At 42.2% G+C, this 27,770-nt stretch overlaps 1 protein-coding gene across 3 annotated transcripts in view; it reads left to right on the top strand.

Annotated features, from left to right (window-relative positions):
- The first annotated feature begins 1,437 nt into the window (after window positions 1-1,437).
- sema6a (sema domain, transmembrane domain (TM), and cytoplasmic domain, (semaphorin) 6A) overlaps window positions 1,438-27,770 on the top strand; it is a 113,791-nt gene continuing 87,458 nt past the window's right edge. For all 3 annotated transcript variants that reach the window (XM_031305232.2, XM_031305234.2, XM_031305233.2), the window contains exon 1: window positions 1,438-1,825. The gene's annotated coding sequence lies outside the window, so the exon portion shown is untranslated. The remainder of the gene's footprint in view (window positions 1,826-27,770) is intronic.

Here is a 27,770-nt window from a genome sequence, read left to right as displayed (position 1 = left end):
TTTAATGAACTCAAACGAGCCTGCTGTACATTATACTGCTTACATTTGCATATGCTTCAACCACATTTAACTCATCTGTTTATAATAACATTTTTTTTAACAAACTGCACAAACTGAATCCAAATCTGCTGGAGAAAAACAACAGAGTGATTATGCTTTCTCACGTGCACAGCCCCACCTGATGGTTTAATTCCATCATGGAAAATGTGTTTTGCTTTTAAAGGAAATTGTATGATATCAGATGAGGAAAGGATAGGCAGGCATGAGCACATTGGTTTACATTAAAGAACAACAGTATAGTGTTTGGCATTGGGCCTGTGGAGGCAGCACTGTATGGAGCTGTTACAGTAATAAGACAGCAATAGTGCCTGACAGGCCACTACTCAGGAGCACAATTACACACACACACACACACACACACACACACACACACACACACACACACACACACACACACACACACACACACACACACACTACTACTACTGCTTTCACAGGTGGCCTGTTATTATATAATTATGAGCCCAAAGCCACACACACATTAGCCTTGTCCCCCTGGAGCTTATATATCTTTATATGATCTAGATGTCGACACATGTGTATGCACACTGTAATGTAATACGTATTTGTGTGTCTAAGAGTAGGGGCAGGGTTGCAGTTTTCAATTTGACAAATTTATGTTGATATTGGCTTATTTTAATGCAAATGTGTGTGTATGTGTGAGTGTGTGTGTGTGTGTGTGTGTGTGTGTGTGTGTGTGTGTGTATTAAAGAGATGTATGTGGAGCATGCATCCCATCAGATTGTAGCCTAAATGTAAGCAACAACTTTTTGAACTTCGCTGCTGTTTTTAGACTACCCTTAATGGCCTCTCTGATGAGATCAGGGTCAAGTAAAGTAAGGGCCCATTTGTTAAAAACCCAATGACCGGGAAGCATGTGTTTCTGTGTGCGTGCGCGCGTGCCAGCCAGCCTAGGACCAGGAGGGACCACCTGGGAAGAAAGGGCAGTCCAGAGACCAGAAAGAATAGACAAGAGAGGCTTTGAACCTGATCGCATTCCGATTCGCATCGGCTGTACACAAAAAAACGACCAGCATCTTTATTGTGTCTTTAAAATCACCACTGACAGTTTGCATGACTACAAAACGCCAGTCAATCTTATTTGAATTTCCATCTAACCTTTTAACATGTTTCTTTCTTTTTTTAATTCTGTGTCGAAACTATTAATAGTGCCCATGCTTTCTCCTTGTCTAACGCGCATTCTTATGAAATGCCGCTGCGTAAAAATAGAAATACAGTTGTCCATAACTGGCACCAATTGACACAATACCTCTCGTTCCAAGGACGTAGCTCCTCCCTGTGTGTGTGTGTGTGTGTGTGTGTGTGTGTGTGTGTGTGTGTGTGTGTGTGTGTGTGTGTGTAGCGGGTGGGTGACAGCTGGGATCGCTGCGCTCCGCTCCAGTCTGGTAAGAAGCTTCATCTCCAAATAGGATGACCGTCGGCTTTTGTGGAAGGGACTGCATTCAGCTCCGTAGCTAGTTCTGGGACACCCGCTTCGTTCAGTTTACCCGAGGGGAGTTTAAGAGCCAACACGTCGTTTTTTCTTCTCTAGTGTGGATTTCCGATGGATATTCCGATTTGAAGAGGTGTGATTTCATTGATTTGAGCGCGGCATGTAACAAAAAGAAGCGCATGAGAAAAGTAGCGCTCGCATTGTTAATCTGAAACGAGCAACCTCTGAACTGCTTTGAGAGACATACCACATGGATTACTAAAAGACAGAGCTATAATACCACTCCAAGGCATACCCATTCATGAGCTGAAGGTAAGATTTCTTTGTTTATTTCAAACTTTAGGTGCGCTTATAGCCCGTACCAGTCTTTCTCCAGCCCCGCGGAGGCTTGTTTTCTACAGCCAGGCTGCCGGGCGACAAGTGCACATGCTTCACAGGGCTACTGTATTAACTTACGGTAATTTCGCGTATTTATATAGCATTTTTAAAGTTATAATAAAACAGAAAGTGGCTATTTTTTCAATTCAAATGAGAATTGCGATGACTTCCTTCAAGAAAAATGCATTCTGCCGATACAAACAGACCACAATTCCATGCGTAATCCCTCTTACATATGGAATAACGAAGTGTCAGTCTCAGAAGTCTCATTGCTGATCACACTGAGTCTAAACGCATGCAAAACAATGTCAGTACGATCCGGGTAGCAGGTACATGCACGGCAAATAAGAAATGTGCTTGAGGGAACTTGGAGGACTTGGATTGATTGTTGTCCTCTGTCACAGTGCTTTTTCCAACCTCGTTGACTCTCTAAAGATGTAATATAACAACAGCCGCAAAACTAGTTGTAGATTCAAAATACAAATTGCAGTATTTATATGAGCCTAATAACATTCATGCCCGATTTGTTATGAAAACGCCTACACACGAAGTGCTTGATGCATTATAACAGTGCATGATGGGGATTTTTTATTTGCCAATATTTTTCACGATTGGAAATTCAGAATTAGAGCAGCAATTTACATGTAGACTAATGACGCAGTCGGTGATTACAATCTTTCTTTCTGTTTTCTGTCTTTAAAACTATTCTGAATCACAAAGATTGTGGATTAATTAGCTATTTTACATGCAGAATGTTTTTATTGTTCTTAAGTGAGTTACTCTGAAGACTGAGACTTTTTCTCTCTGTCCACACACACGCACACGCGCGCACACACACACACACACACACACACACACACACACACACACACACACACACACACACACACACACACACACACACACACACACACACAGGGTGCGTTCAGGGAATTCAAGCTACCAGGAGGCAGAGTGGCCACTATTACTCTGGCCCAAAAGATCAATCAAATGTTTGTAATTTTGATCAGGAGACAAAATTGCACCGGCCTCAGAAGTGGATTTGCCATTAAATGAAGTGCTGCTGCACATTATTTCTTTAACAAGCTGGGAGAGGAGATAGAGACCTCACAAACCACATCTAGCAGCCTGACTGCCAACACCCAGTCACTCCCAGTGGTGGTTTCTCTCCTCTCCTCTCCTCTCCTCTCCTCTCCTCTCCTCTCCTCTCCTCTCCCAGTATGTATGAAAGAAACCCCCAGAGGCACTAGGAAAAGCTGGAAAAAGGATTCAGCAACTCTAAATGTAGGTTATAGATTATCAAGTGTGCAAGGGTGATGATATAAATGGGTGAATCTAAGGAGGAATGAATGCCCACAGCAAAATGTGCCTCTGGTCAGCTGATTGTCAGCAGCAGCAGCAGCAGCACATAATGTTTTGGAAACATGATTCTAGTTTCAACCTTTACAAAAAAGGAAATATTTCATGCAGCTCTAAGAGGGTTTTGTATTTCATCTATTTTTCCTGAAATCAATGGAAATATTTGGTTTGTTTTTTCATCTGTGACCTTATGTTTTTTTGCAGTCAGTATACATATTGTGCTAGGTATTACACATAAATCTTTTAATATATCTGTAACATTTTATCACTGCTCATCCTACAATATCAGCCTCAAGGCATTCAAATGTCCTGGAGGCATTTTTTGATTGTTGCACGGGCTGTAAATCCCACCACACTGTTTTCATACATACAACACCACAAACCAGATTTCTAATCCTGCTATCAACATATTATACATTGACATGTTGTGGTGCTGATACATGAATTACAGCAGTATTACCTTTGTTACAGCAGCCTGCCTGTTCTCCTCCTGGAGAGGCAGAATAGAGCAGAGCGACCAGTGTTGTTGCTTGTATTTGGAGCAATGCTCCGTAAAGCATTTGATCTGCAGATCCCCTAACAATAGCAATGGGGATAGCATTGTGTGTGACTGATGTGGATTTGTCACACTGTATGTGTGAGAGAGAGAGAGAGAGAGAGAGAGAGAGAGAGAGAGGGAGAGTTAGTATATGCCTTTGCCAGTTAAGGACAGATGCAGTCTCAATATAGTACGTTTGAATAATTGATATGTGGCTTTACTCCTGTTAAAATGAATTGGCCCTCTATTAGAAACAATGACCGGTCAGCTGCTGTTAATCATTGGTCCTCACTCAGACGGTGTAAATATTCAGCAATAGTATGTGTATTTATGCATATTTCATAAAAGCCATGTTTTATTGATGCACATCCTATGTGTGTGGGGTGGTGTTTCTTTTTTAAACAATTAGTCTAGAAATCTTTATAAATTGCAGCTGCTTCGATTACACTGCCTTAACGCTAAATGAACAACCCCTAGATTAGTCGTGGAACATTTGAAAAAGGGATAATCATGAGTGTGTGTATATTCTTTAGTCCATATTGTTTTAGGTCAGCATAATCCATGAAGCTTATATTTTAATGGAGCTGTCCATCGCAGATCTTACATGGCACATTTGCTGTCTGTTGCGATTCAGAAGGTTTGATAAATGCCTTTCATTTTATCTAAGAAAATATACTGAATGGTATTATGCAGGATCAGAGGATAACATTTGTCTAAATTTCCATGTATCTGTTTTTTATGTATTTGGGCCAGCAGTGTATTTGCTCACTACCCACCATCCTTTCTAGTTAAGTTGGAACATATCGCCCCCTGTTTAGAGGAGATGATACATGATATTCATTGTACTATAGGGACCTAATATAGCTCAACGTGCAGTATGGTCCAGTGTGCTCTATTCACAGCATGGCTCATTGAAAATGTAATCACTCGCAGATCACTTGCTTGTTGTTTCATGTTCTCTATGTCTTATACACACACGAACACATGCACGCACGCACGCACGCACGCACGCACGCACGCACGCACACATACATTCTTCCACTTTCTAGGTTTCATTTTTATGTTCTATCTGGCTGCTTTCCTCCACTCAGCCTTAACCCTTCCGGCTCCCTATAAATGACTCTACAGTGCATCCATTGAATTAACCGTCCATGTGTTAAACACTCTTCATACTCGTTACATTAGCATAATTGATTGAGCGTGTTGTCTGTGCCAAGAAAGCCAGAGGCATGAAGGACCAGGCAAAAGGCTTATTTGGGCCAGGCGCCGCAAGTCAGTGGTAGAATTGGCGTGTCTGTTGGTGTTTTGGCTGTTTGTCCTTGGCAAAGCTTTGTTGTTAGAAATTAAGTGAATTAAAAAGTGATAGCCCATCTAGGAGAAGATTGTTGAGGAGCCAATCTTCACCATATGTGTGCCAAATGAAAACTCAAGCAACATTTAAAATCGGCTTATAACATCAACTTAGTACACGCGACATTAACACACGGTAATACCTTTGTCACAGCTGAGTTTGGTCGCCTGTCATTACTCAAATGGAATGGAGAGGAAATGCATTTGCAGGGATAATCCAAAAGCAGCAGGGCTTTGTGTGATTGCCATGGGAGATGGATGAATGACTGGCCTTCAAAAGAGCCAAGTCTTGTACTACAGATCAGATAATGTGAATTGTGGTACACAGCATTAAAATAAGATGTCCTAGTTCCCGTCCTGCTGTTGTGCTTTTACAGGTGAGAGCAGCCAGCTGTGATCCATGGAGAGAGCCACAGTCTGCTAAGACCCATTAAGGCTGCATCCGGTGCTGAAGCTGTGGTTATTTCTGTGGTTAGTTTGCTTATTTGCCAATAAGGAGGTGTGTGTCATGTAAGCATCAGGTAAACACTGCCACATTCTTCTTTTGCTTCTTTTGCTGTAACTCTGCTGAAAACTCATGTGTTTATGTGTGGTAAGTCGGCCCCTTTGCCTATTTTCTGTGTATATTACCACAAAGCACGGAGGGTGGCTGATGGTGAGGGGGGTTTAAGTGTGTTCTCATTTTGTGCACTCTCTTTGACTATGCGTGCATGTTTGCGTGGCGTTGTTCGAGTGCATCTGTCCCTCCTCCCCAGGCCCCAACGATTGGCACTGCATCTCTCATCTATTAATCATAGAGAGCGCTTGCTCTCTCATTCCGTTGCCATAGTTTCAGGACCTGAGACAGTGTTGGGGTGCCTGGCTGCCTGGAGAGAGGAGAAGTGAGAGGAAGAGAAGGAGGAGAAAGGAGCAAAGGAAAGGACTATGGAGTGTGGTATGACTATGTAGGAAATGATATAAACAGTGGAGCGAGGGGAAGGCAGAACAATTGAAATAGAGCAGAGGAGGAAAGAGAGGAAGCGATTGAAAGAGCAATGGCAGGCTAACACACCGAGCAGATCCTCACACCGTGGATGAGTGTGCTTCAAGAACCAAAATGGATAAAATTTTTGTCTCAGCAATGAACCCTCCATCTCCTTCTGTGCGTGTCAGTCTCTCTCGCACAAACACACACACACACACACGCACACACACACACACACACACACACACACACACACGCACACACACACACACGCGCACACGCGCACACGCACACACGCGCACACACACACACACGCACACACACGCACACACACACACACACACACACACACACACACACACACACACACACACACACACACACACATACATACATAAACTCTCTCTCTCTGCGCTCTTCTTCCTAAAGAGAACAGAAGAATATTTTCACAGTAGGCATCATTTTGTGAATAGCGTGTTTGTGGGGCTGGTGCATCTTGAGTGTGCTACAGTACATTGAGCGGCTGTTATTTCACCTTACTTTACAATGGAAAAGCCTTCCACTGAGCTGAGATGGAAGATAGGCCAGGGCCTCCTGTTTCATGCTCAGTTGGATGTGTTGATGGTAATTCATGCTGAATTCATGTGTTATTCAATGATGAATTACTACGGAACTAAACCATGATGGAAATTTCCAAGGCTGGGAATACCTCTTGCTATCAACCCTTGACTCTCTGTCTCTGTCTCTCTGTATTTATCTGCCTGTCTTCCTCTCTTTTTTCCTTTTCCTGTCCTGTTTTCTTTCTCTCTACCTTCCTCCACATTTAGATTTTTTTCCTCTCTGTGCAGAAGCAATAATGAACATGCCCTGCTACCTTCAGAAAAGGGCTTCATTTGGCTGTAGGCTTTGTACCTCCCATATGACCTCATAATCTCATTTGGGTCTTTTAATGGCTAACCATGCACTAATGTGGTGGTTGTATTATCGCCTTGTCTCATCACATCATACCCTGCTTGGGAGCATTTCCAATGGAAGCTTTCGGAGAGGAGGCAACCGGCAGCACTGTAATCATGGGATTCTCAGGACACACAACCTCCTTTCTCTCAAATGCATGTACACAATTACACATAAACTCACTCATACACAGACAAAAGACACAAGTGCACAGAGATTCACGCACCGGGGCAGTTTCTTTCATGTTAGGAATAAAAGAAAGATTGTTATTGTTGCAGTGGTGCACTGTGAGTGCCAATGGGCAGAAACCCAAGAGTACCTGAATGTAGAGTACACTGTGTAATTCTCCCTTCACTGCCTCTGGACTTTTTGCTGGGGAATTACCATTAGGGGACAGGAGGACAAAGGAGGAAGTGATAGGGTGCGTTGGCTTTTTGTGCTGATGGCACTAGGGTGCTCTTGTGCCTTTGAAGTGATGAGATTGCAGGTGACATCATAGCGGTCGCATTCTCAGGTGCAGCAGGTGAATTTTCCAGGTGGGGGGTGAGGTAAAGGTGTGTGTGTGTGTGTGTGTGTGTGCAAACCCGCCGTGTTAACGCTCCTGAGTATCTGTGGAAGCCGGCATGCATGGCTGTGTGTGTGGAAGTGCTTTTGTGTGTGTGTGCATCAGTCATCAAAGCAGAGGAAAGCCAGTGTGTAAGGTGATCTGTATGCTCATGGCAGAGCAGCAGTCATACTCTCCCAGAGGCTATAAGCCTCACTGAATGTGGAACAAGCAGCTTCTTCTTCCATGGCCCCACTGCTGGTTTCCATGCGCTGGCCTAAGAAGGCTAGACAGATTTAGTTTATTATCCATGTTTCTGGATTTCTTCCACAGCAACATTTCTGTTTAAATTATCTGTCAGCAGGGATGTAGTTTCACATAATCTAATATTGCTCTCTATCTTGTGATGCAAACATTTATTAGCTGGCCCTAAACCTGGCAGGACGAGCTCAGCTCAAACAAGCATCGACTGATATCCTTGACAGCAGGTAATTTGTAACAACCATCCCTTACTCATCTGACAGACTGATGATGATGATAGATTGCTTGTAATTGGCCCTGGGTTAATATTAATTATTCCCAGGTGACTGGTAAATCTTCCCAATGACCTGTAGTTATTCTGACACATAAACATGAAACATAATGATATACTTTCAAATTCAGCCATATGAAAGCAATCAAAACTGTTTAGTTCAAGTTGTGGATAATTGTTGCTAATATCCGAAACCATAAACAACCAATATTATTTTAGTTCATATTCTCAAGTTCTCAGTTTGTTACAGCAAATATAAAAATACAGGCTACATGTGTTTCTTCCGAGTTTGCCTCAAACCTTGTTAGGAAATCAGTCTCCTCCTGGTCACAGTGGCTGGCAGACTACAAGCGATTCCCCTGAGGGTCCTCTATTTCAGAATCCAATCAGGCAGAACTTGGAACAATATTACCTCTGTGTGTGTGTGTACATTTATTACATAGCTAATGAACAAATTGCAGCCATGTGGCATGGCCTGGTGGCATGGCTGGTGAAAAAAAGAAACACAAGCAGGCTCACACACCACACACACACACACACACACACACACACACACACACACACACACACACACACACACACACACACACACACACACACACACACACACACACACACACACACACACACACACACACACAGACACACACTAGTCCCAAGCCACCATCTACCCCTTTCCCTCTTTTCACCAAAATATACACACATAAACACACACACACACACACACACACACACACACACACACACACACACACACACACACACACACACACACACACGCCCAACCACAAGGCCCCAGTGTTCTTGGCCTGTCTGTCCATCAGCTCATGCGGAGCGCTGGGCTGGGAGTACTTATCATCACTCTGCTGAGTGGAGGCCTCACAAAGGCCCACTCACACACACACACACACACACACACACACACACACACACACACACACACACACACACACACACACACACACACACACATACATACTGTTTGGTATACCCAGGACTGCTGGACTGATTAAATGTATGGTGTCACAGCAGCCTGAGCCGTTACTGGGAGGAATGGAGCCTGATAGGCAAATGGAGATTAGCAGACAGGTAGACAGGTAGACGGGCAGCCCTATTCTCCAATGATAAACATTTAAATTATTTTAATTTGCTTTGCCAAATACCTTGTGGAGTAAATTTTATTGCTGCCTGAATTATATTTACTGGGAATGTTTTTAAAATCCAGCAGTGTAACATTATACAACACAGAAGTCACAGGGAAGAGGTCAAGGTGAATTGTTGGACATGCAAAACCCAGAAAAAATTGTGGTTTAGTGAAGATGTCAATGCTCTTTTGCTCTCTCCTACATCTCATGCTTTGAGTCAGCGTTGACTTTTTAAGTATTTAACCATAGCCCAAGAGCCCACTTTTAACCTTAACCAAGTCTTTTGAGTTGCTTAAAAGCTAATATATGTTAACAATAAATATGTTAAAGTAATAGTTTGACATTTCGGGAAATACCACTTATTTGCCTTCTTTCTCAGAGTTAGATAAGAAGATTGTTACCACTGTCATGTCTGTACGGTAAATATAAAGTTATAGCCAGTAGTTGATTAGCTCAGCTTGGCACAAAGACTGGAAATAAGGAGAAACAGCTAGCCTGGTTCTGTCTGAAGGTTGAAAAAATTTAAAATTTTAAATTTTATCCATACAAAACCTCAAGTGTAAAATCTACATGTGGTTTTATGGGGGTTATGTGCCAGATTTTGGCAAACCCAAAATGTCAAACTATTAATTACATCATGCTCAATTACCAAGGCATGATATAGATATGTTCAGTATGAACATTTTGCATTGGCATTGAACAGTTTGCATATATGTTCAATATGAACATTCTGTCTTTGTATAAATGAAATCCAAATATCAGTTTGTTTCTTAAAAATGTTTGGTAACATTTTACTTGAAGGTATCTACATAACTTACTACTGACTTGTTTATAATGTTTATGACACGTTCATGACAGTGTCATGTCACTCTTATGTAGATACCTTCAAGTAAAGTGTAACCAAATGTTTTAATGCAAATTCCTGTAGTTGTACATAAATTTAGTTTTAGAACATATTTTTGAAAAGGGACAGGCTAAAAAAACCAGACAGACAGTGATGGAATTATCCAGTAGAAGCAGGTATTCAGGGGTTAGGGGGCGTGGAGGAGGTAACTGGGTAGTAGACAGGTGGAAAGGAAGGCAGCCTGTCAGACAGAGTTAATCAAAAGAGGCTGGACGGTTAGCAAGGGAGGCAGGCAGTGAGTTTTCTTAGACTCACAGAGCAAAGGCACTCAACACATCCTCCTTTCAAAATGAATTCTTGTGAAAATGAATAATATTTCACCTCGCCCCCATCCATGGCCCTTTAATCTGGCCAGAGGTGCTCTGTATGTGGGCAGGTAATCAGGCAAGCAGGTTGATAGGCAGGAAAACAGACAAGCTGTGAGGCAAGAAAAGAGAAGTTGTGCCTTGCTTGATAATGTATTCATTCATCCCTCACTCTGATAATGTTCGTAGCATGCTTGGCTTGATTCATTCATCACAGTCTACTGGGGGCCTTTTTGCGTTATTTGTTAAAAAGCTTTGCTTTTCTAAACCTGTTACGGTTTTGATTTGTGTGCTGACTGGATTATTCATGAGGTTACTTCTTCTGGGTTTATGAAGGTGTGTGAGGCCATCTGCATATTTTTGAGCTAGTGTCTTATTTGTGTACGTATGCACTCTTGGTGCATAGATTGGTGTGTGTAGGGACTGAGAATTCTGCAATGAAGCCTATTTTGGTCTCTGACTAGTTTGGTTTGATTGGTCAGTGCAGCAGCTGCATACTGAAACGCTGTGTCTTTTGATCTACTCCCATCCTCAACTAATCTGAGACCGTCTCATTTGTTTCGCTGATAACTTCTCTGTGTTTGTTTCTTGTGGGATCTGTTTAATTTCATCCAAATATCCGACAAATCCTCCGTTTATTGATTGTGGAATCACCCAGCAATTGAACTCTTGATTATTTAATTGGGTTTGGAGTCTGAGTAAGGAGGCATGGCTATGCGCCCAGCTCCTCTGAAGGGAGTTTGATGAATCAAAACTGGTCAGACATCATCAAAGAGAATTATTCCTGTTTTTGGAAGAGATTATTAGGCTGTGTGTGTTCAAATCCTGTTTGCACGCTTTAGACAGCTGCTCTCAGCTGTTCGACAGGTATAGGAAAAACAAAAGACATCCAATTCATTAGTCACCCCCTCTTCAGTTTCCTATCTTTCTTTCTCCTTCTGCGTGTTTGTGTCAGAGTACATGTGAGCTTACACTGGGTGCATGAGATCTAGTAATGCTTGCTAGTCTAGTAATGCTAGCCTGGTAACTAGATAGGAACACAGGACGGCAGGTGAGGCTATCCAGAACCACTCTCTGTTAATCATTTACGCATCGTAGCTACGTCTTACTAACGGAGAATGGCTCTTATTACAACTTTGCACAACTAATTTTCTTTCTTGAAGTGATGCTTTTTTGTTTTGTTTTAATTTATATTCATATCAGAAGATTGTAGTGCTCTTAACCAGGTTTTTAAACTTGTAATTTAGGGTTTATTACATTGGGAAGTTTTGGAGCATTATCTTTTAGTTCCTCCTCATTGACTCGGTTTTAGAGAGAGTAGTGCTTCTTTTGGCGTGTTTTTATCACGACTGCACAAGTCTCTATATTGGGTTTACACTGCAAAGTTACAGTATGTTACATCACCTCACATGACAACAAAGAAATCAGACAGCAAGGAGAGGAGGTGGGATGAGTCTTTGGAGGTGCAGCTCTGACCTAGATAAGATTATGAGTTTGGAGCATGGACTTGATCCTGTGTTGTAGGCCTGTTGTTGTCATTCAGTCTGTACCTGACTTTCATCTTCATCCTTGTGTGGTGGATTGTTCGTCTCTGTTCAGTCCTGTGAGGTGCACTCATCCACTGAATTCCCTCAAGCTGACTGGTTGATTGTTGCAGACTCTATCTAGAACAAACAGGTTTTCATGCAGCCAGCTGATAAGATGGGACATAGTGGTGTGTTCACACTGGCGCCACTGCAGCAGTCATCTGTATCACACATTAACAGGTGAAGGACTTAGTGTGTTTGCAAGTGTGTGTGTGTGCTCTTGTGTTAGTCAAGCTGTCTAACTCTTGGTGACCCAGACTTTTATAAATGAACAGTCACAGAGAGCACAGACTACTCGGACAAAGATATTTGCTGTCATTACAACACTGTGAAAAATTATTTCCGGTTACATTACCAATGACATATACACAGGTCTAAACTGTTCTTATGCACTCTTGTAGGTCCTCACACACACACACACACACACACACACACACACACACACACACACACACACACACACACACGCACACACGCACACACACGCACACATACACACACACACACACACACACACACACACACACACACACACACACACACACACACACACACACACACACACACACGTGAGCTAAATAAAGCAGGACCTACACCCAATAAACCTGTGACAGCTGAGCAATTAAATGACAAGTTTGAAATACATCCTATGGTAGAATTTAGTACATAGCTGGCATCTTTTTATGGCTACCATGGTTTAATGCGCTTCTAGCAGTACATATTGGCCATTGCTTCATACAATATATGATGTGCTTGTAGGCTCAACAAAGAATGAGAAAAGCTTATTTAAATATAATGTGGGAGCCATGTAAGCACTACATACAAGCATGTTATTTAAATTTCATTGAGGCGATTCACTCACCTATAGTGTAACCCACTCATTATCCCCACTGTTTAATATTTGAATAGTTCATATTTCATTCTGGGCTGTGAGAAATGCTGATTGTGGAGGGCAGAAAACTGCAGGGTTTCAGCTATTTTCATTTCCACTTTACACCGGCGTCTCACTCCTATTCAGGGTGATTGTCTGTATGAAGCAGCCTACATGGCCTCAATTACCTTGGGAGGCTGTATTCCTTACCTCCACCACTTGCATAATAAGGCATGACTCTCTATTTGAGTGCTCTCATTGCCTGTCCCACCCTGGAGGCAGTCAGATAGTTATTCCTTCATCACGGTGATTTCCATGCTTGTAACACTGGGCTAATTACTATAGAAAATACTGCCTGGGTTGTGACTACAGCAGCAACTGAATGGAAAGGGTGAGCACTGGGGAGATGCATTTAATTAATTGATTGTTATTTGGAATCCTCTGCGAACGATTGGAATCAGTCTGACACAACAGAGGAAGAGTGGCGCTATTTTTATCTAAAGCACCTTACCGGATAGCAACAGAGTGGATTTTTAGCATGGATGAATCAGTCTGAACCAGTTAACATACTGTTGTAGTGTGCAAACTTTGAATAGGTACGGGATGTAGTGGCAGTGCTTCAGTTGATTTAGAATAATACAAAAGGAGCAAAGTCTACCATTCTGTTCTGACCACGCAATTTCTCATCCGCTTCTCATCTGTAATTCTTTGTGCCACTATATTGAGATTAAATAAAGATTGTGGTTGGGGGAGATATCAATTTTAGTGGCTAGAACAGTAGCCAATTCTCAGGGGCTTTTTATAGCCATTAGCAATAGTTATTCATTCCCTGGGATGCATTGTGTTACATCTAAGGAGGGTGTAGGAGCTGATGGTGAGATTGTAATCAATAGAAGCATTAATACTGTTTTTTTTCTCCAGCGTTTTTCCTCTTCTAACGTATTACCACTATGTTCCTCTTTTAGTCCAAACTGCTCCTATCATGAGTTCAGCTCCTGGCTCAAATGAGTTTTAATATTGTCATCATGATGTGCTCATAAAAGTGCAGTAACAAAACCATTGTGGAAAGGTTAGTCATAGGAACAGCTTGCTGACTTCAGAAGGCCTGCCATATGCCTCAAGTAAACAAAGCTTAAAGGAGATATTATTCACAGTGGCATGTAATGAGGAGCTCAGGGCAGAGAAAAGGGGGAGACCCAACAAGTGAAGAGGCTTTGGTTACCCTTTTAACTGATAGCTATCTCTCAAATGGATACAGAGAGGAGCGCACCTGTATTGCAGCCATTTGTATAAGAGGACAAATAGTGTATTTTATTACCTGGTGGATGATGGAACTTTATCCACCTCTGAGGGGGTTTTATGGTGGAGTTTGATGAACAAATACATGTGTGAGAGATAACAAGCTTTAGACAATCTTTTATGGCATTGTGATGGTAAGCTGGAAATTCTAGATGATGTGCATACAGGAGTGCACACAGACACATACATGCATAGGTATACACACACACTCAGGCATGCATGCATGTGCACACAAGCAATCATATATCATAGATATAGCCTCTCAATGTCACACATATATCCAGAGCTACACAGCGGCACACATTGCCTCAGGGTGAAGATATGCTATGCTATGGGCTGGGTTGCGTATGTGTACCTCTCTGGTATCTACCATCAGGGTTTTGGGCTGGGTTCTGTGTATCAAGTGTCGGTGAGTCTGACATGTGCTGGGAGTCAGATGGCTTTGTGGTCAGATGAAGATTTCATCCATGAGAAGCCTGATTCTCTGACTCAGGTTTTCTTTGTTTTGCTGGCGTCAGATGCCTGCTGGAGAACACAATTAAATTATGAAAGGAGGTCAGCCAGGATGTATGGACTAAACTGAAACCATTGGTGGATTGATCAAATAGGTAATCAACAGAAAGTTAATTGAGAAATCATTTGATAATTGATTAATCAATTAAAAAAAATGCACAACTGATTCTAACTTCTCAGTTATGAGGATGTGATGTTTTTCTTTGTCATATACCGTATGATATTAAACTGAATATATTTGGGGTTTGGACTGTTGGTCTAATAAACCAAGCAATTTAAATATGTCACCTTAGGCTCCGGAAATTATAGTGGCCATTTGTCACTAGACAAAATTATGAATTGATTAATCGAGAAAATAATTGGCAGATTAATCCATAAAATGGGACACAATACCATTAATGCATTATGCAATCATCATCATATAAAATAACATTTTATCCATATCGCCCACCCTTAGTGCAACGATGTTATCTAAAATATAATCAATCTAATGCATTGTAATAACAGTGAGAATAGTAGACCTCACCCACTTAACACAAACATAAGATTGTTTTTGGCTCCATTACGCCCTACAACTCAGCTGGGAGCACTAAAACAAGGTATGACACAATCCTGCTCCATAATATAACACTTTGCATTGCCATCTGTTGTTTCCAATTTCTTTCAATCACAATATGCTCGGGAATTTGAACATCAACGTGCGGCATGACTAACAGCATGACTTTTGATTTCCTAAATTACAGATTTTGGCAGTGTGGTGATTATAGCATTTCTCCCTCTTTGTGATGGGATGAAAAGACATGTCACAGTGAGTATAGGTAGATCTGATTGCAGGGTGTGTTTCCTGTATTGAAACATACTATAGATCTGATGTTTTTGTGTTCAAAAAGAAAAAAACATGATTCTTTAAGTGGTGAGTTGAGTGTTCAATCGAACCTATCTGATTGTGTTTCTGCCCACCCAACCTGCAGGCCGAGGGTGTAAGCTATAGAGGTCAATCACAAAGAGCCATTCAACGAAACTTCCTCCCCCAAAAAGATCAAATGTATAGATAAGACAAACAAACATGATATTTCCTCCTTCTCTCTTTCAGTCGATACGGCCGCTCCTTTGAATGTAGCGGACTCGTTCTCTCAGCCTTTAAGGTATAGAGCTGCAAAGGAAAGTATCAGGTCGAGAGAAAAGCAGATCTAACTCCCTGCAGGGTGTGAATTCCACATTTGTCACCACAGGAAATATTACTCACATTTACAGCTTGTCCTTGTGCACATGCAGATAATTTGACCATGTAAGACAAGACAGGAACATTTAGTCATATTTTTGGTAAGAAGTAGTTGTTACCTCCGCCAAGGAGGTTATGTTTGGTTCAGTTTGTTTGTTTGTCAACAATGTTTATTAGTTTTTCTTTTTAAATACAGATGACAATGACAAACAATGTTCCCCCTCCCCCCACCCCACTTCCCCAGACCCTTCCCCATAACACAATAACAAAGCATTACGCTAACAATACCGCATTACTAACAAAAAAAAAGGGTGACATAAACTCACACAAAAAAGGCAGCAACAACACAGCAGTACCAAAAAAAACATAAAAACAAAAGAAAAGATAGAAAATAAAAAATGAATAAAAATGATATCTGCACTCTAGGTAGCACAGTCAATGCCATTCCTGTCTCAAAGGTGTAAGATTGTTTCCTTACTGTATGTCAGGCTGTCTCTAACGCTTTCATTTCTAAGAAATGTAATAGAAGGTTTTCAGATTTCTATTTCACAATATGTAAGTTATCTTCCTGGTTGGTTCGTTGTTTGTCAGCAGGATAAGGGAAATACTACAGGGTTTTCATGAAACTTGGTGGAAAGGTGTAGCATGGGCCAAGGAATAACCCATTAAGTTGGAGTGGAGTGGCTCCAAATCACAGAGAAGATACACAAAAAAAATTCACATTCATTAATTTTGCGAGATAGAGCATGGCCTTTGCGGAGGTCTGCACTCTCCGAGTGCCCTTCTAAGTTGCTGTGCTGTATTTGAAAATGTAAATCTGTCTTGTTCTGGTCTCTTCTGCTACTGTACGGTAGCTCATGCTTATTACCCAGTTCTTACTCTTTACAAACCTGTTGTCAGAACCACATCAACTCCTGTGCATAAGGGGATGTTTCCAAGAAAAGGTCAGGACTTCCACTGGGTCTTTAGAAAAGCAAATGGAAAAGCTTTCATGATCGGAGCACAGCTGAATCAGAATTCTGTTGTGGTGATCAGCAATAGAAGCAAAACAAACATTTATTTACATGAAAATGTCTGCAACAACTTTAAAATAGAAAAAAAGAGCAAAAGTACCTGTTCTCTTCCTTCTGAAAGGTTTCAGTTGTTGACATTCTGTAAGATTTGAAGTGTTTCTGTGAGGAGGAGGCGACTGTGGAGAAAAAAGAAATAGATCTGCCTTTGGTGGAGGTTGGCCTCTCAAGTGCACAGTATGGTGCTCTTGTAGTTGTGTGAACATGTGTGCGAGTGTATGCACATCAAAAGTTTTGTTTCATGCATTTTCCCTGCGCTTATGCCCGCCCCGCTGTGAGCTTGTGTGTAGTTAGATGTGCGTGTGAGCGAGCGTCTTTGCAGCTCTGTCGACCCCCTATGAAGTAAATATTGCAGCGCTGGTTAGGCAAAGCCAGGCGGACCAGGCTAGAGCAGCAGAAGCGAAACAGGGCAGACAACCTGCACACAGACCCTTCTTTATACCCCATTAATAACACCGTTCCACGAAGGACAGCCTGAGGCCAGAGAAGGTCTGTCAAGGTAGTTCATTGTGCAGTAGGAAGTGAGTTGTTCATATGGTAATAGCTGCTGGAGCGGGTTCCTTCAGAGCCCGTTTGTTTTAGTGAAAGTTGTAGTCACTCATTGAGGGGGACTGGATGGAATGTGACAGAGTGCACTGCTCTTTAGTTACTGTAGCTTAATTGACCCTGAGAAAGGCAAGCAAAGGCGGGTTAAGGAGGAGGAGGGTTAGTGCAGAAAGAAGCGGAGGCAGAGGAAGAGGGAGGGCGAGAGAAACGGACAAACACCGAAAGAAGAAATTGAGAGAGACAGAAGGAAAGAAAGAAAAGAGAGGACGCTCTATTATGGCAGAAGCAGCCCTCCGCTGTAATCTGTTTATCTGTTCAGTCAACAGGAAAAGTCTTATTGGTGAACGCACAGCACAATGAGATGGATTTCTCTGAAGTCTATTCTGCTAATGAGCCAACTTGTCCAGAATCATCATCTTTCTAATTATTTACTTCATTTTTATTTATGGTTCCATTTATGTTTTTTCTATTTATTGCATGCTGATCCGCTGTGTTCTTTTCTAGGTCAGGGAAACGCTGAGTCGTGTCTTTTCTCATTAAGCTACATTAAGATAACATTCACAAATTCCTCGTGGCTCAGCAGGGAAACAGTTTTGAAAGGTTTCTCCAAAATAAATATTTCTCGCCTACTGTACATGGGATCGCCAGCCTTACATTATGTGGCAGTCTCCATATGAGGAGCCTCCCTTCATGGTAACAGATATATGCTGTACTTAGGCTTTGAGCTAAATGCTAATGTCAGCATGCTAAAATGCTCACAATGACAATGCTAACATGCTGATGTTCAGCAGGACATCATGTCTTACATAATGGTCAATTCATCCTTTGGGAAATAGGATTTTATGGCAATATATCCAATACTTTTTGACATTTTTCTCAAAACTTCAAAAGTCAACCTGCTGGGGATGCTAGATGAACAGTCAGAGGATCACCAATGTTATTAGGATTATACCTCTGGGGATCATGAATGTCTGTACGAAATTTCTTGGCAATCCATTCAATAGCTTCTTAGATATTTCAGTCTGGACCAAATTGGTCGACCAACCTACAGATTGACATTGCCATCTCTAAAAAAAGATTATAACTATCTAACCTAGTAACCTAGCTGAGTGTAACTTATCAACTTTTCACAGTTTTGTGATGAAAGAGTCGTTACTGAGACTGTACCCACTGAGATCATTAAAGTTTAATCTACTCAGTCTCGTTGCATGAGTCCCTTTGGAAGAGCAGGCTTTGATAATACTGTATTTGTCTAAGCTTACATATTCAATGTCAAGCTGTTTGTTTTTCTAAAGAACACAGTGTTAAGTGGACAGAGATAGTGTGTGCATGTGTGTGTGTGTGTGTGTGCATGTGTGTGTGTGTGTGTGTGTGTGTGTGTGTGTGTGTGTGTGTGGTGTGGGGTCTGAGTATGTGGGTGTTTGACTCTCTGACATTCCCCTGAAGCCATTACTAGGTGGGTCTAATCTGACATATGTGATGGATGATGACACAGAAGCTCCACACACACACACACACACACACACACACACACACACACACACACACACACACACACACACACACACACACACACTTATTGTGTGTTACACCCTGATCTTTTACTCAAACGTTCACCAAAAGCCAAAATGGGAAGGTCACAGACAGAGACAGAACGAGCCAGAAAGTTGGTCCTGTCCCATTTTTCTATCTCTTCAGTATGAAATCTCTCTTCTGTCTCCACTCTACCCCGAGGTCAGGAGCTAATCAAAAATGTAGAGACCTCCACAGACCTTGGTCAGCCTTCCCATTATTTGGGTTAAAGCTAAGCTGCAATCGGTGGAGCTATTTTTAAGGCTCTGACTGCTGCTTGCCCCATACTTCCTATACCTCTTAGTGGGAACACAGAGTAATTGATCTATTGCCTAGCCGTCTTCCTGCACCCCCGCCCTTCCTCCTTTCAGTGAAAACGGACAAAGCATCTCTACCCCGCAGCTTTCACCTTCAGATGGCATACCAGCTATACTGTGAGGAAATCACAACACCCTGAACCTCTTGAAATAAGTTTCTGCTTAGTGTTTGCTGCTATGCTATTAATTGTAGTTTATAAATTATAGACCTTGAGACCTTTGCCCTGTGCAGTGTTTGGGAATAGAAAGGTATTCCTCAGGTATGTGAACTGAAAGAAAGATAAACAGCTGCCTGACTCTCCAGCCAGGCATTATGATGAACAAGGAGCACATGTGCCACTCTTTGAAAGTATCTTTTCCTTTTTCTGTTACTGTATTGCTGCTATTCAGAGCTTGTGGCTGTTTTTTAATATAACGACTTTTTGAAATGCATCATTTAATTAAAGAGTGACTGCACATTTTCTGTTTTGGATAACCCTTTATGGAGCTCGGGATTAAGGTTTAGAAGCTGTTTCTATGGATAAAACAATGTGAAATTACTGATTACTTCATACGTTTTGGGAGATATTTGGCACTATAGTCAGATATCCAGCCAAATGTAGTGGACATTTTAACTGAATTTCCAGAAAATCTGCAAAAGAAAATGCAACGTAAGTAATGTGTGCTTCCATCCACTACTATTTATGTGAGTATTAGAAGTTTGGTGCATTGAGATAAACAGCTGGTGGTGCAATTGATTTATGATGATTTATTCGCTAATTTTGTTTTTATTTACAGATCTACCTCACCTATCCTAGCCAATCATAAAATGTTTTTTTCTCACATTTCCGGAATTTTCACCAGTTTTTTTATGCACTTTTTTTCTGCAAAAAAAATCTATAAATGTCACAATAATACCTCACAGTATGCTATTTACTATAACTTTTAATGTTTATTTGACCAATTATGAGGTCATTTTGCAAGATTCACCTGTTCTGGCTTCTCGGGACTCAGATCAGTGACATTGGGGGGAGGAGGGTGAGCAGCAGGAGAAAGATTGCTGCAGAAAACTAAGGTCCACAAATATCCCACATTCATCTTCCTCTCTCTCGCTCTGTGTCTGACTCTTCTCTCTTCTCTTGCATTAAGTTCTTTAAGCTCTCTGCTGATGATCAGCCTAGAAGAGGTGAGAGGAGAAAATGGCACGCTACATCGTGGAGCATGTGTGGTGTGTGGGTGTGTGTGCCTAGGTGTAGGTTTGTGCTTAGTGAAGGTTAGAGCCAGACTGTCTGCATGTAGCTTGCACTCCTAATCTCCCATGTAAAAAGCCAATAGAATCTAACTGTTTTTCAAAGAGACAAGGAGACTTAAGGGATATTTGAATGTTGAACATGTGAAAGGCGCAAGCTAAGCCATTCAGATGAAATCCTCTTGAGGATGGATAATTTTGCCTAAGGAAAGTGTTTACCCAAACTACAGGCGGAGAGAAATTTGTCTTTTCTGTAAATGCTGATATTGAAATTAATATAATCAGTTGGCTTTCAAAAACCCTTTCTTTCCCCATAAAAGCTAATCCAGTGCCAAAGAGTTATGGGGGAGGGGTTCGCTGATGTGATAATGCAACTATTGAGACATTTCTGTGACATGTGTTTTGGTTCACCAGCAATCTGGGTTGTTCATTCAAAAGCCCCTACTGCGCTTATAGGCTTCAATCACCACTTTAGTTTACATAGCCTGTCCCTCCGTCTGAGGTTCTGGCTGCAGACTCTCCTGCTATGTCTTTGTTTGTTTTGGTAATGGATTCCAAGTTGCTATTGTTGTTCATGTCACTTGGTGATTGATGAGAAAAATGTACCTTCTCTTAACCCCCCTTCCCCTCCCAAAGCCATCCTTGTATGCCTTCCAGGATGAACACATAGTGAGAAGAACAAGTTCCATCCTATTCTCCTGACAAAGTGACTAACTGGCATCCGGATGCTCGCTTTTGGGCTAGTCGGCCGTGTCTTTAAATCAAGAAGGAGACCTTTCTGAAAACAAGGTTGAATCTGTGTGGCTATGACAGTGTAAGGTTGAGATTATATGCGTGGACGGTTTGGGGGTCCCTCTATTCATCGGCCATGTCACCCCATGGGGGAGGACTAATTGGTGGCCCCTAAGAGCTCCCTGTTTTGTCCCCGATGCTCACAAAGGCGTCGCGGTGCCGTCGCGTAAAGGATGGGGGTCGAGGGAGGCAGCAGCGTGGACGGAGAGAAGAGCAGGTTTCCCATAGAATAGTTGGCTGGGATGAACTGGAGGGGGGCCTCGCCACTGGGTTGCAAGGGGACATGACACACTCATTCACTCATTCACTCACTCACTCACTCACTGGCTCACTCACTCACTCACTCACTCACTCACTCACACACACACACACACACACACACACACACACACACACACACACACACACACACACACACACACACACACACACACACACACACACTCTCTCAGTGGGGGATTCTGGTGCCAGTTGCTGGCCTCATCCTCTACAAATGATCCCAGGCTGACCCACATAGTCAGCCATGTGTGAGGCTTCCCTTTATCCCGCAGCCCAGTTGAAACATTGAGTTATGGGTGTTCTCTGGTGCTCCCTGCCTTCTCGGCTGGGACTGCACTGGGGCCCCATGTGGGCTGACATTGTTCACCCGACCCAAGGACAATGAAGCTGTTGGCTGGGAAGAGTGAGAGACATGGAAGAGGGGAGGGGAGGGGGGGGGGGGAGATGGGTGGAAGAGAAAGAAAGAAAGAGGGAGACAGAGAGAAAGAGATTGAGATGGACAGAGTGAATAATTGGGAGGGGATGGGAACGGTTGAGAGGTACACATAGAGAGATAGGAGATATAGAAAGTATTTGGGGTAAAAGAGACAGAGAGAGATTGCATCTTTGGTAACGGAGGGGAAAGAGATAAGAAACTTAGATGACAGAGGTGAAGGGAGAGCGAAAGATAGGCATGAGAGATAGAAAGTGAGATAGACGGCGAGCAAAACGACTGAGCCACTATGAGAAAGTATTGATTGCAGTGTGTGCTGGGTGTCTTCAGCTGTCGTAGCAGAATCCAGAGCAAGGTTGTTAGTGTCTGCGAAGCATGGAGCCATGGACATTAGTGGCTCTTTAACAAACTCTGTATTGATTGGGACAGTAGAGGAAGACTTAAATGTATACCATGGGATAATGTCCTGTATGTAACTAGCACCATTGCTCTGATAGTGACAGGACATTAGGGCTGGAGTAAAGGGGGGACCCATCAGTTCCAATCAGAAAGATGTAAGAAGTAAAACCTTAATTTCATAATTTCTCCCCTAGCAGTTTTTATGAGCCTTTTAGCCTATCTGCCCTCACCCATATTCAATCTACTGTAGATTCAGGCATTTTATGCAGTTAAAAGCAGCTGATGAAGCTGATGCTCATAGTTTATCTTAAAGGCATATAGAGGATGAATCAGGGAGTGGGAGCAAGACTATATCATGGATCATTTAACGCATTCTCATTCTCTCCTCGTTTCCACCGCTTTTCCCTTTCCATTTGACCATGATTAGTGACTGGCCCGGCTCCCAAAGAGAGCAATATAATTGACAAATGACTTTAGCTAATCAAGTGATTGTGGTGATGATTACTGAGATAAGTGTTGCCTCATATGCAGCTTAGCAGCTCAAAAGCACACACACAATTAAAAAGTGCATATTTTCAGATGTAGATGTTGCAGGAATTGCTTTTTTTACACAGCTGCTGACTTGATATGACACTATTGCCCCTGTAATTTAAAGGGAATCATGTAAAAAAAAAAAACAATGTAAAAGTACAATGTAAAGAATAGGAAAGGAGTTGTCACTTGCCAACATACACACACATATCTACACACATGTCCACACACTTACTGAATAAGATGTTTAAATTACCCAAGGCAACCAAATTCATCCGTCAGATCTCTATTTCTTGAAGAAGTCCCTCTAAGCTATTAGTTTTGACGTTTTTCAGCATTAGTGTCCACAGTTATAGATGAAAGATGGTCGAATGATAAAAGGTGCCTGGTTACAACAACAATGCTACAGGCAGCTGATGTGTGTCAGCTGTCATGTTTTTAGGTATATCTGCAAAGATCAAACGCTTTTTCATGTTGGATAGTAAAGACTTTGTGGAAGTGTTATGTGGCATCTTAAGAAAGAGTTTCGTATCAAAGGCTTTGTCGCGGTTAATTGGTTGTAGCATTAAAGAATGTATGGCTAAGTATTGATTTACATGGTTTTGTGTGCTTCAGTCAGTAACACTTTTATGTTGTTTCTATAAAGTTATTATTCTATTCTCGGCTCACATTCCTACTTTTACTAATTTTACTTTTTTGTTAAGACAAAGGATTACATGGTTCTGACTCAGTGTGTCTGTGTGTGGGTTGTCGTTGATGAACACACACACACACACACACACACACACACACACACACACACACACACACACACACACACACACACACACACACACACACCACACCAAACCAGTAGCATGTCATCAAAAGCTTAGACTTAAGCGGTGTGTGTACGCAGCACGCTCCCTTCTGGAACCCATTTCAGAGTTGGGGAAACCACATGAAAGTTCTGCCCCTATTCTTCCGCCCGTACCCCCATCCCTTCATTTCTTATGATCCTATAATCAGAGATGTCAACCACAGATGAAAATGCCCAGGCAAATGCATTTTGATAGCTCCCAAGAAGAGGGAGACATATGCAGGCCATTAAGCTTTTTTCCTCAAAGACAGCTGCTGCCTCTGGATCTCAGGACTCCCTGAAAGTCTCTGGCATAAATTGAAGGTAATTACCATATCAGAGATCAAGACTCTGGGCTCTGACACCACTTTTTCAATTACTCAGAAAGGTTGTTAAGATGCAAATTCAACAAAATGGCTGAAACCCCTAGAGAGGGATACAGTTTCACACCCAAAGCTGCTTCTTGAGTTTCTTAGCTCATCCCATTTTGACAGACAAAGAGAGAAAGAAAGAGGGAAGGATAGAGGGTGGGTGGGGTGATGCAGGCTATCTATAAGTCATTCTCTTCGTTAGCGTGACAACCTAACATCTCATATGAGCACAAACTTCTCTCAATTGAGTATTCTTGGCAGTGCGCTTTCATTTGTAAGCATGCAACATCACCTCATTCAACCTTGATTCAGGGATAATTTTGTGTTGATGTGCGTAGAGTTTGGAAATCGTAACTCTTATGCATGTTTTTTTTTTGTAAGTGAAACTTCAATTTATCCTCATGACAAAGTGGCTAGTTCAGCAAATATACACATGAAAGTTTGTTTGTCCTTTAAGCTTTAGTGCGTAACTTTTTGATATTAATTAACGTCCATTACATTCAAGCCATTGCCAAATGAGTTGCTACAAAGCTAATTAAGACTATCAGCTCCACAAAACTCTCTCTGTATTTCTCAGTATGGCTATGTTCAGAAGATTGTGTCGTCCGGCGACTTTCGCGCCCGAGTAAAGATAATTACCTCTTCTGAAGAGTCCATCATGTTTTTTTAATCCTCCTTGTCCTCCTTGGCTACTAGCAACTGTGTGGAGGAGGGGGGGGGGGCTGTGCGCAATCATGGAAGGCTTTGTATCATGTGGATGCGCCTACAGTGTTGTTGTCATTACTTAGAATTCCTCCTGGGGGCGACAGAAACTATGCACTAATAGCTTTAAACAAAGATCTGTATTTGCGCTGGTATTCAGCCAGTGAGTGTTTCCTCGCCATTGTATATGAAATCACCTAATTGAAATTTAATTTGTAGATTTGTTTTCAGAGTTTTAATATTTATTTTCATTGGATGATACCTTTTAAGGCAGATGAATTTGCAAGCAATGTACAGTACGGTACTATGTGTCTCTAGCCATAGTTATGCAAATCTGGGATTCTGCCTTCAGCACAAGTTCAGAGGAAATTATTAGTATGTTTCTGCCCTTAAATCATATAGCTGTTTCCAGGACATAAATACAAGTACAAATCAAAGATATTTTGTGACAAGTCAAACATGTCTTCAGGAGCTATGACTGGACTTTGTATTTAGTTTCTTATAGCTCCCTGTGGAATAGATATGTATGTGGCAGTGAAAGAGCTGAGGGCAGACCCAGAGGGAACCAGTAGAAACAGTAACTGAAAGATGTGGAAGAGCATTCTGGTTTGACCAGCGCTGCCAGGAACGCTGGGAACAGTGTGTGTGTGTGTGTGTGTGTGTGTGTGTGTTTGTGCAAGTTTGTGTGTGAGTGAGTGTGCCAGGGCCTGGAGGAGGGAAGTCTCTTGCTGAGGTCATGCCATGTAGGCCTCTGCACTGAGGCCCACCCTGCCTGGCAGCCACACACACACACACACACACACACACACACACACACACACACACACACACACACACACACACACTTTAGGAGCCTCCACGGCTCTGTGGTATGAAAATGACGGAGCTTAATTGTGTGGTTATGGGTGTAGTGTGTGTGTGTGTGTGTGTGTGTGTGTGTGTGTGTGTGTGTCTGTGTGTGTTTGTATTGTTGACAAGAGAGAAAAAGCAATATAAAGAGAGAGAGAGAGAGAGAGAATGAGAGCTACAACGACATAAAGGCCTTCATGTGCGTTCATGTGCAGCATCTTCATTTAGTCTGTGGTTGTGTGTGTGTGTGTGTGTGTGTGTGTGTGTATGTGTGTGTGTGTGTGCGTGTGTGCGTGTGTGTGTGTATGTGTGTGTGTGTGTGTGTGTGTGTGTGTGTGTGTGTGTGTGTGTGTGTGTGTGCGCCATGCTTCCGGGGTATTCTTATGTGCTAGAGTGCTGTAGTGTATCAACAGGATGTTTCTTCTCAGTGAACACTTAAGGTGGGATGTCTTCATACTGCGAAGGAAGAGGAATCCTACAGTGTCTATGAAAGCACTGAAGGGCTTTATGTAATAATTCATAAGGTCTACATATTATGCACATATACATAAAGTTCGCTTGCTTTCCATTGTTAGTGCCGTGCCCAAATTTTCCCTTGACAATCTATACACAGAACTCATGCATTATGCAGATCGCATAAGAGGACTAGTTTGCTGTGTGAGGAGAGCGAGAGAGGGGAGTATGACTCCATAGCGATTTATTACAGCACACAATGTTGTTTACACATTCTTACATATTCAGAAAGAAAAGGCAAGAGAAATGCGATGATTGGAGTGTTGTTTTTTTACTTCTCCCTTGCCTCCCTCCATCTTTCATGCTGCTTCTTAGAGTTAATAAAAACACTAAAAACACTGGTTGCAAAGGGAGGATTTATTTGCATTTCCATGCCATTCTTGTCCGTGGCAGTCTTTGTTTTCCTTTAAGTAAACATGACTGTATCCTGTGTGTAGCGCCCTCTCTTTCGTCACCCTTACCTTCATTGTCCCTCTCTAGTCTAGCACTTATCTCATTATTCTGTTGTGTAGATTATTTGTGGCCCCTCCTCACCTCACTCCTCTTCACCCTCCACGCATTCACAAGAAAACCTCATATGTACACTGCATGCTGTGCTCCCTTATGCCCTACTTTCCTCCCTTTTCTCTCAAGTAGTGTCATCCCCCTCGCTCCCCTGTATCCCTTGTGTACACTCCCCTCTTTCTCGTCACCCATTTGTGCTGCTCCCCATGGATAGAGCCCCCCCGGCTCCACGTCTCCCATTCACTCATTGGTGCCATCGCGGCAGCATAATAACTTTTAATCGGCAGTCCTCCCTGTGCTCCCAGTTTCATTATGGCCTTGGCTCGGCTCCCTGCACAGACGACTCTGATTGTTGCCGTAGCCACTCTCAGTGAGCTTATGCTGGGATGCTACTTAAATAGAAGAAAAGAAAGAATGAGCACATGAGGAGGGAGAGTGAGTTGAGAAACAATAAGACTGAGCAAAAAATATGTTTGCTCAGAAAAGAGTGCACTACAGAGAAAGAGAGACAAACAATTAGAAAAGAGAAACGGCATCTCCAGCGAGTTTGAGAGCGTTGGCCGGCCTGCAAAGCGAGCCAGCGATAGACGTCACCTTTGCTTTTAAAATAGTTAATCTGCTCCTGGAGGGACAATGACTGCTTTAAGTCCCTCTCTTCCCTCTTATAAGTCCCTCCCATGAGCTAAACCCCTCTGAGGCACATTGCTCGGATTAGCTTGTGTTGTTGCATCTTCTCAGCTATATAGCACCAGCTCTAGATGCAAATGCAGCACTTATACATACTGGGAAAGTAGTGCATATAAGGGTAAGATGATTATCTGTGAATCGAGGGTGGTGATAAGCTGATGG

Source organism: Sander lucioperca, chromosome 2 (assembly GCF_008315115.2).
Source record: "Sander lucioperca isolate FBNREF2018 chromosome 2, SLUC_FBN_1.2, whole genome shotgun sequence".
Lineage (NCBI taxonomy): Eukaryota > Metazoa > Chordata > Actinopteri > Perciformes > Percidae > Sander > Sander lucioperca.
Note: the sequence above shows the minus strand (reverse complement) of the source record. Positions and strands in the feature narration are given on the sequence as shown.